The 9,125-nt window shown below is 40.4% G+C and overlaps 1 long non-coding RNA gene across 1 annotated transcript; it reads right to left on the reverse strand.

Moving 5' to 3' along the window:
* Positions 1 to 1,882: 1,882 nt before the first annotated feature.
* On the reverse strand, positions 1,883 to 4,884 carry LOC132094705 (uncharacterized). Its single transcript, XR_009422378.1, has 3 exons — positions 4,699 to 4,884; positions 4,176 to 4,518; positions 1,883 to 4,045 (listed from the first exon to the last, which is right to left on the reverse strand). It is a non-coding gene; the product is annotated as an uncharacterized LOC132094705 (long non-coding RNA).
* Between the last annotated feature and the right edge of the window lie 4,241 nt (positions 4,885 to 9,125).

A 9,125-nucleotide genomic window follows, 5' to 3' on the forward strand; every position in this document is an offset into this window, starting at 1 on the left:
CCAAGTATACAGCCTAGCAGCTAGAGCAAACCAGACGGACTCAGATGCTAATGAGAGACGAGTGTGCTAGAGCTACATGCTAAGTTTTCCCAAGGCATTTGGGAGTTCCTACTGCAACACTTCAACATCCCCCTCCACCAAAAAAATAAAAATTACAGCATCGCCACCACCAAGCGACAAACCCACAAAACTAAATTTAATCATTGGCACAGCGCTTGTTTCCCAGCATGAGCACCGTGTCCAATTATGAATTCATTTATTTGTGATTTATTTTATGACAAACATGCGCAGTGCTCCGAACGTAATGGTGCACGAGTCTATCGTGTGGCGAACGCCTTGCTGAGTGACTGAAAAGAAGCAAAGTGTGATGGGATTGCTCCAACCTCTAATGGGAGTTTGGGGATGCTGGGTGAGTTAATGCTGCGGGCTAATCCTGGAAAAATCACACAAAAAAAGTCAAAAGAAACAAAAATGGCTTTACTGCAATGAGATTTCAAGGCTGAAAATAGACTGAATAACCATGACTAATAAGGGCCTGGTTAATGCTTCGTATAATCTCACCAAATTAATACGTTAGACACAATTGGCACGTAATTAATTCCTGTGAGTACACCCAACAAGAAGATTTCTTTTCAAATGTCAATCATGCTGTAAAACCCACCCCACCAGAGGATTACGCTACACAGCAGCATAATTCTAATTATATAGTTATGTGGTATTACATGGTTATATTGACCATATACACTGTCTATGTATAAACAGCCATTACCTAGGCAGTAAAAATCACCGCTGACAAGGGCCGATCATCAAAAGGAAGGTCATTCTAGTAGATGAACAGTCTGCCCGTAGCGTTTGTTTTTATGACTTCATAAAGAACGTGTCTCAACGGGATACTCAAAGCATCCCGACTATTTTGCAGTATGATCTTTCGCCCTCTTTCTCCAAAGTGCCAGGCCGCATGTCCGTGGTGGCGCAGTGGCCCAACGCCTGGCTTGGAGTCAAGAGTCAAGGTTGGGGAGAGGAGAGGAGAGAGGCGGGGGGGGGGGATGGGGGACTGACCAGCTCTGAGGGGGGAGGGCTTTGATCAGGGAGCAGATTTAAGCTGGAGTGACAGTCCACCAGTGCACAGCTTTGTCCTGGCCCCAGCTCAAAGGCCATCCGACTGCAAGCACAGGGCGCCAACACAGGGCATGTGTGTGCGTGTGTCAGTGTACCCAGATGACATGCTCCCACAAGCTAACACTGACACACACACAAACATCTGTTGGTAAACAACCACAAACGTATAAACAGACAAACAGTCAAAGCAAACAGAAACAGACGGAAATATGTATGCATATAAATATGGTCATTCAATATTTCTGCATACACCAGTGTTCGAGTGCCTACTTATAGAAACTAAACCTCAAGTCGGCTGTAGCTAGGCAAGATACAAAGTACGGTCAAACTATTATTTTGAAAAAGTAATTAAATGTTACTAAAAAGGAGCTACATGGAACTATTTAAAGTGATAGTTAAACCAAAAATACTGTTATCACCTCTATGACTTTCTACTATTGCAGATTACAAAAGAAGATATTTTGAAGGTTGTTTTCATGCTTTTGTCCATATAATCAAAGACAGTGTTCTCCAATGTTGTTTGGGACCCCATTCATTATCACCTTTTTTTTTTTTTTAGAGAGAGAGAGATATTTTTTTTTGACAAACAAAATGGGGGGGGGGGGGGTTCTTTAATAATAAGATATCAGATAACATATGTTTATATTTATAGTCAGAATACATCTGCCACAAAATCACTCAGTTAAGACGAGGCTTGAACATATATCAATACAACTAACAAAATTTAGGTCGTAAAAATTCCTTTATTTAATAAACTCGTTCTATAACCTAAACAGAAGACTGTATTTAAATATTACTTTTAAAAACGGAATGACCATTTAGAAACAGTGCACATTATTGCATGTGTGCAATACAAAGTCACATAAACAAACAAATTTTTGTTTCACTACAACAATAATTCACAACAAAAATAATGTAGCTGCTACTGTCACCTCATATCTGCCTTCCATATTGACACCACTTTATGTAAGAAAATTGGAAATGTTCAAGCAAAAATGCATCTCTGAGGAGTGTTCTAAGGGGTTCACTAACACAGTGGAGCAAAGTGGTGAGCATAGATTTAATGCTTGCACATTCCCAGGACATTAGCCATTCATTTTAATTCTATGTAAATACCAGTCGTAACAGACACCATTATTATCAGTATTCAGCCAAATGTGCCTCCCTGTGTGCTATTTGCACTGCAGTGCCTCTATGACACTGGCTTATGCATCTTTTCTTTATTAAAATCTCAACGTAGAATTAGCAAGAGAACATGCTTAACCTCATATACCTTCCACAACAGAAGGATATATTGCCTCTTTTCTATTATTAATAAAATCACAAGCACGGGGGGCTGGGGTGTAATAACAGTGGCTGTAGGCTGGATGAGCACTATATTGCTTTAAAGAATGTTTATGTGTGTATTTGAGGCAAGTGTCAGGTTTCATATCTTGAGGCTCAGTGTGGTCCTCATTGGTAAAAGCACAGAAGTGAAGGGGGGACGTGGTAATGACTGCTATGAACAACCCAAATCCCACCTCATTTGCCCTGCCTATTACACATGATGATGGCAAGACTAGGGTTCTCCATGGGTGCAAATTATGAGGTCTGACCCTGCTAATTAAAGCATGGACCTCCAAAGACATGTAAAAATACAAAGTATGCAGGAGGTTTTATATAAATACATGCTTAAACATGGTTTTCTAGCTTCTCAACAAACACAAAAGTTGAAGATTTTGTGTTCTCCTGAGGTAACCATAGCAACAGCAGGCTGCTGGCGTACCTTCTAGTTAGGATTACCATCAGACTAAACTGTGATAAAACTATAAATACTGTCATTAGAGGAAAAAACACATTTAAAAAGATATTTCACCCTCCTGTCGACCTAATAGAAGAAATTTTGAACAATGTCTCAGTTTTTTGTCTGTATAGTGAAAGACTGGACAGTCATCCAGGTTTGTGTCATGAGCTTGAGTAAATAACTAAATATCGATTTGAGATGAACTATCCCTTTAGGATTGTTAGCAAACGTGCTAGTAAAGCCAAAGACAGTATGTAAGCAAACCTAAACGGAAAATATCCTATAACATTTCCTTTAAAAAGTCGATCTAAGTGATTCTACAATTTGCACACTGGGCTCTCCATCACATCGCCTGTGGATAATGTGGGCAGTTGGGAAGGGCGGTCTGCAGAGATGCTACCAGCTCTGCTCCTGGAGCCTTCTTTAAATATTTACACTCGGCAGAGCAGAGATAAGGCACAGAGATGATGCGATGGAGAAGGCGGCCACCTCCACATTGTAAAGCGAAAATGTATAGGGAGGCAATTCCCCATCATTGTGTTTCGGTGTGTTTTTATCTTGATTCTCACACACTAACACTGAGTCAGAGAGACTGATCGGGATAAAAGGTGTGAGATTTGAAAGCACGAGAAGGAAGAGAGGTGATAGACGGAGAGAAAGACAACAAGCTTTCATAGACACGCTTTCAGTGACAAAGATGGAGGAAGTATAGTGATACAGGGGGATAAAAGAGGGAGAGATAAAAGTGAGATTAGATGCAAAAAAGAACAAATATCGAAAAAAGCTACTAGATGAGCAGTCTTAACATCTGAACATGTGATTAAGGGCCTGATATAAAAGGAAAAGGAGGAGAGTGTTTGAGGGGACAGTGTGAGAGGAGTTCTAAATGTGTCAAATGGATGGATGTGATGCTGGGCTGTGTGGCCCACTCTTCTCTCCTCCATAATGCCGTGAGCATGGCGAGCACTGTCGGGTCAGCCTTATAGCATACTAATGAGATTACAGCCCAGTGTGCCACATCAATAGAGCTGCACTGAATCCCCCTCACTCCATACATGCTAAACCAGAGATGCTCCAGCACACTCTCATGGCTTTGGATCCATTTGAAGGGATTCCAGACTGAATTTGTATGGTTCAATTTCCCTAGTAAAAGAAAAGAGGATGGTGATGTTCAGCAGGAATGTTTGGCTATCAATTCAGGTAATGAAAAACAAGCTTCTGGAAGACGTACTAAAAAAATTTTTTTTTAATTGCAACTGAAATTGCGCAGTACCTCAAGGTTTCCCGGGCTCCCCCGCACACAGTCAGAGACGACCGGATGAAAGCAAAAAAGATAAATGTATTCCTTTTATCATCCAAAGTATTATTCCTTGTGCTAAATTAATCATTCTGTTCTCAAGGGGTCCGAATCTGAAAACCTTCTTTTCAAAGAGGACCTTTTTTAGTGTGCCATAGCAGAGTCCCCTCCAAAAACCCGATAATAATGGTGAAGGATGGCGCCATGCTCTTTATTTCTCATCTCCTTCTCTTGCTTTTTTTCATCCAAAGCCACAAAAAGGTGTTCTCTCATGCAAGAGCAAAGGTGTTAGAGGTCAAGGTCATTTCAGTGCACGTGCCTAGACAAGAAAGAGAAGTGAGGCTGAATGAGGAAGAACAACACAGGCCAAGTGAAGGGAAATCTCGGCACGTCTACAAGAGGGCCAGTCTAATGCAAGTGGACGTTTTCATCTCAGTGGCAGCGCTCCAGTCCAACCTAATTGGGACAATTCCCACTAGTGATATAATTTCATTCCTACCTCAGTGTGACTCCTATGATCTCATGCTGCAACCTCTTACTTCTCCTCTGATTCCCTTTCCCGCACTCTGCCACGTCGGCGACCGCAGCACTGCCAACTGGGGTTTGATCTATAACCAAAAGAAAGTCCAGCGTCTCATCTGAAATCACTGATGACAAATTAATACATTCGTAAAACATTGCGCAGTCCATGAATTACAACTTCTACTATCGTCTTATCCTGGTAAGCTTGTGCTGTCACAATTGAGCAAGCAGGATTCATAATAACTAAAAATGAGTCTGTGTTTGCCTTCCTGTTTCATCTCACTAACATTTATGTTATGCTGCGAGCGACTCCATTGCATTGTGAGCTTGGAGCCGTAAGCGCCCACTGTGCAAGAACACTTAAAAGGATGTCAGAAAGTCGAGTGTGATCACAGGTCACAGATGAGAGGGTGGAGGGCTGTGATGAAAGTGCTGGAGGCTGGGGGGATGTCGTCGATGAGGGGTGTTGGGTGAAGAGCGCCCCGGGGTCGGCTGGTAGGGGTCGCTTTGGGAGTCGGACCATCTGAACAGACAGGATTGGCGCCAGGCTCTCCCCTGTGAGTGTGTGAAGAAGCAGGGAGCAGTAATGCTACAACCCTGTAGCTGCTAGGATCTGTGAGAATCCCAGTGACACGAGGGACCGCAGGGGAGGAGAGTCTGCCCCATGTGTTTATGCAAACAGATCAGTTGCCATGACTATCCGAGCAGAGGCAGATTCGCATGATGTCACCTTGGCGGCGAGGGAAAAACACTAACAGTGAAACACAGCTAATTTAGGACCATGCAAAGCAGGATTATCAACATAACACCCACAAACGCTGGTGATGTCTTGATTAAACACACTGTTTAAAAGAGCAGTTTATCTTATTAATATAATTCTAGCATGGTTTCCATTTGTATTCCAAGAAAGTTCATGCTGCTCTTTTCCATACAAAAAAAGCATACAGTGATAAGAAAAAAATTAAAAAATAAACGTAAAAGTAATCCATATGACAAGTGGGTTACATTCCAAGTATTCTATAGCCACAGGATAGCTCATAAATTATATAAGACTCAACAATAACATTGTTTGTTGATCTTGTACATCCAATTTTATGTCTTGCAACCTTAAACATTTGGTTTAATGAAATGTTGAAAATGTTGGCATGGCAAGTCAAAATTTGAAAAATGTAATACTCACATACTGTACAAGACCATATTTCCAGTAAAGAGACAGAACATGAACATTCTTCATTTTTTTCCACATAAGAAAATCAATACAAATGTGGAACAAGATGAGAATGAATAAAAAAATATATAGAATAAAAAAATATCTACAATAAAAAAGGTAAAAATTGTCATTTTGTGGGGAACTATCCCTTTTAATATGGGTGTATGAAGTCAAGAATAATTTCTTATGCTTAGACACAACTGCATGTAATATCATGCATCTTACATGTAGTTGTGTCTAGGCATAACAAATTATTCCCCTGTGGACGTCATACAGTCTTTAAAATTTAAAGCTTCATCCTCCAAGGTAAATGTGGGAGGTAGGAACTGCAGGGCAGGCAACCTGAGTGTGTTTTATTAAGTCCATGGCCCAGTTTGGAAGGTGCAGGGTTTGCCTGGGTCAGGGCTAGGCCCAGTTGGAACCAGCTTTTCAGACTTGGTGAGACAGAGGTTTAGCTATGGGGGGTGGGGGGGCCGTCATCAAGGCTTACACTGCCCAGCTGTGCCACTGTGCCTGGCAGACTCGCACCTGCCCTTAACCCGCTGCGAGACAACACCAAAGCTCACACCTGCTTCTTTTTCCAGCATCCTCTGTCCCACAGTAGAGCTCTCTGCCCAAAGAAAGGCAGGACTCGATCTTGTTCTCTGACATCTGACCTGCTGCATGGATCTGTAGCGGAGGAATTTGCATATTCTTCAACATTCTGCTGTAAATCTGCTGTTTTTTTTTCCTTTTTTCTTTTTTTTTTTTCACTTAAATAGTTCAGTGTATATTTTTGATATAGACAGGCTGGCGTGTCTTACGGAGCAGTCTCCACCCCTCCATCCAGCACCCACTCTGGCTAATTCTCTCTGGCAGGAAGACCTGTAAAAATCAATAGGGAAAATGTCCTGAAACTGCCAATCTAGCAACCATCTGCCCTGGTACTCCACTGAGACAAAGACCAATGTCCCATGGGAAAGTGACGGAAGAGACAGACAGCACGATGCACATATAGTACAAACTCAATTACTCACTACAACTAAAACACTCTTCCAAATTTCAAAGTCAGGATTTTTGACTGCCTGACAGTAATTTTAACTGAAGTAGTATTTACATTTATATAAACATTTTGTTTGGTATGCGTGAAAGCAAGTTCAGGAGGTGTGTTTGCTGTTTTTAAATTTCAAAGAACCTTTCTTAAGAATAGATTATGTTCATATACTCATTTTAAGAGTGAACAATAAACCTGTGTTGGCTGCTGTTGTGCTATCAGAACTTAAATAATTGAATGTAACATTTGCTTTGTTAATCAAACATGTAATTAAATGATTCTTTATCATGCCATTTTCTCACACTCACTCCACAGATTGTAGTAATTGAATTGCCATATGTCACTAATTAATTGAAATGGAATATATTCGATTTCCAAAGTAATGATAGCAGCTTCTAGCAGTACAGAGCAAAGTGAGTTTAATTTTTACCTTCAAAACAGACCAAAAATACCAGAACCACAATATACTAAAAATAACTGGTTTATAAATGATGAATGAAAGAAAATTAGGTGAGTTCTCACGGAGATGCATATATGTTTATATACAGAACGTATAGTTGTGCCTATGGTTTATAAAGCTAAAAAAAAGTGGCAACCTACACACTTCTATTCTGACAGAATCCAATGTCACATGTTTGTTCATATCCGTTATTATATTTTTTAAGAAATAAGGAATAATTTGGCTTGCTTCAGTCAGCTTGGCAGGTGACTGGTTTTTACAATAATCGTTGATCTAGGATTTGTCTTTTAAAAACAAAGGTGTAACTGAGACTTTAGTAGGAAAAATTTTATAAATTATTTCCATGTTGTCAACTTAAGATGAATAGAAGTCTATCCAAACTTCACAATGAAGAAAATATAGCCTAATATGCAATCATTACAGTCATTATTTTAAGACTGGTTGACTTGGACATTATTGGACTCATTGCATGACTACTTATCAAATTAATTAAGATTTAATATATGATTATTAAATACTGAAAGTTCTTAATTAGCATGCAGACAGAATACTGGCACAGCTGTGAAGGAAACATTGTTTTTCAAGATGAGTGGTCAGTTATTCAGCACTGCCATGGGCAAAAGTCATTATTCAGAAATATTATGCGTAATTTTTTTTTTTTTTTTAGGTCTTGGTTATATGGATTTCAGGAATTAACTGCTTTTAAAAGTGTTGCTGGCTTGCCCACATGGATGAAAAACATCCTGATGACTCAATTACCCTTTACAAAACAATAACCAGATCAGTACTGCAAATCAATGTCATCCGTTGCAGAAAGAGTTGCAATTACAGATGTTCTTTGAGGTAATTTGCGCCATCAGAAGAGCTAAAACTCTTATTTCTATGTCCTAAGCCTCTTATTTCAGAATTAAAATATTTAAAGTCGCCCTGATCTTGTCTGTGAAGCACCTAATCCTAGTGCCTGTGGAATATCTGAGAGGATCTCCGCAATTTTTTCGTTATTTGTCTGTGCCAAACTATACGTCAATCTAATTTTCTGAACAACTGTTTCTAACTTTATCGGCAGCTCTGTGGTGTATGTTACCGTAATGTGTGATTTCCAACTGATATGACTTCATACAAGCGTAGAATTGCTTCACATTGAAACTGCAACTTCTACTTCCGTTTGTTGCGTTCTCTCTGGCAGTATGAGCGACGCCAGAGCGCTGCCGCTTCTATATAGCTCTCTAAAAATAGCTCACACCTTTCACTGCCTGTCAAGAGCCAATCGCGCTAGAATATTCAAATTATACTCCGCCTCTTTGGCCATTTAAGCACCGCCTTACTTGACGCCAGTGAGATCATCAACCCTATTTACCGTATATGGTCACGTACGGAATTGATTGACAACAAACCACGCCCCTCAGTTCCCTTGGCTTCCTCTCGCTCGCGAGACAGCAAGCCCAGCAACTTGCCTCGGTGATCCACGGCATTAAAGAGAAAGGCTACCTGGAATTTATAGAGCAAAAGAGACAGAGGCAATGCGGAAATAGGTGGACAGTTCATGTCACCGAGTTTGCATCCCACTCCCAGGCTGAGGATCTGAGAGTTCGTGGGGATTGCAATTAAGTGACAAAAATATTTTTTTTATTTTACTTCCTTTTCTCAGCGCTTATAATTCCCATCTTTAAACTACACTTCGCGGAGGATTTGAAGCATTGG

This window comes from Carassius carassius, chromosome 19 (assembly GCF_963082965.1).
Source record: "Carassius carassius chromosome 19, fCarCar2.1, whole genome shotgun sequence".
NCBI lineage: Eukaryota > Metazoa > Chordata > Actinopteri > Cypriniformes > Cyprinidae > Carassius > Carassius carassius.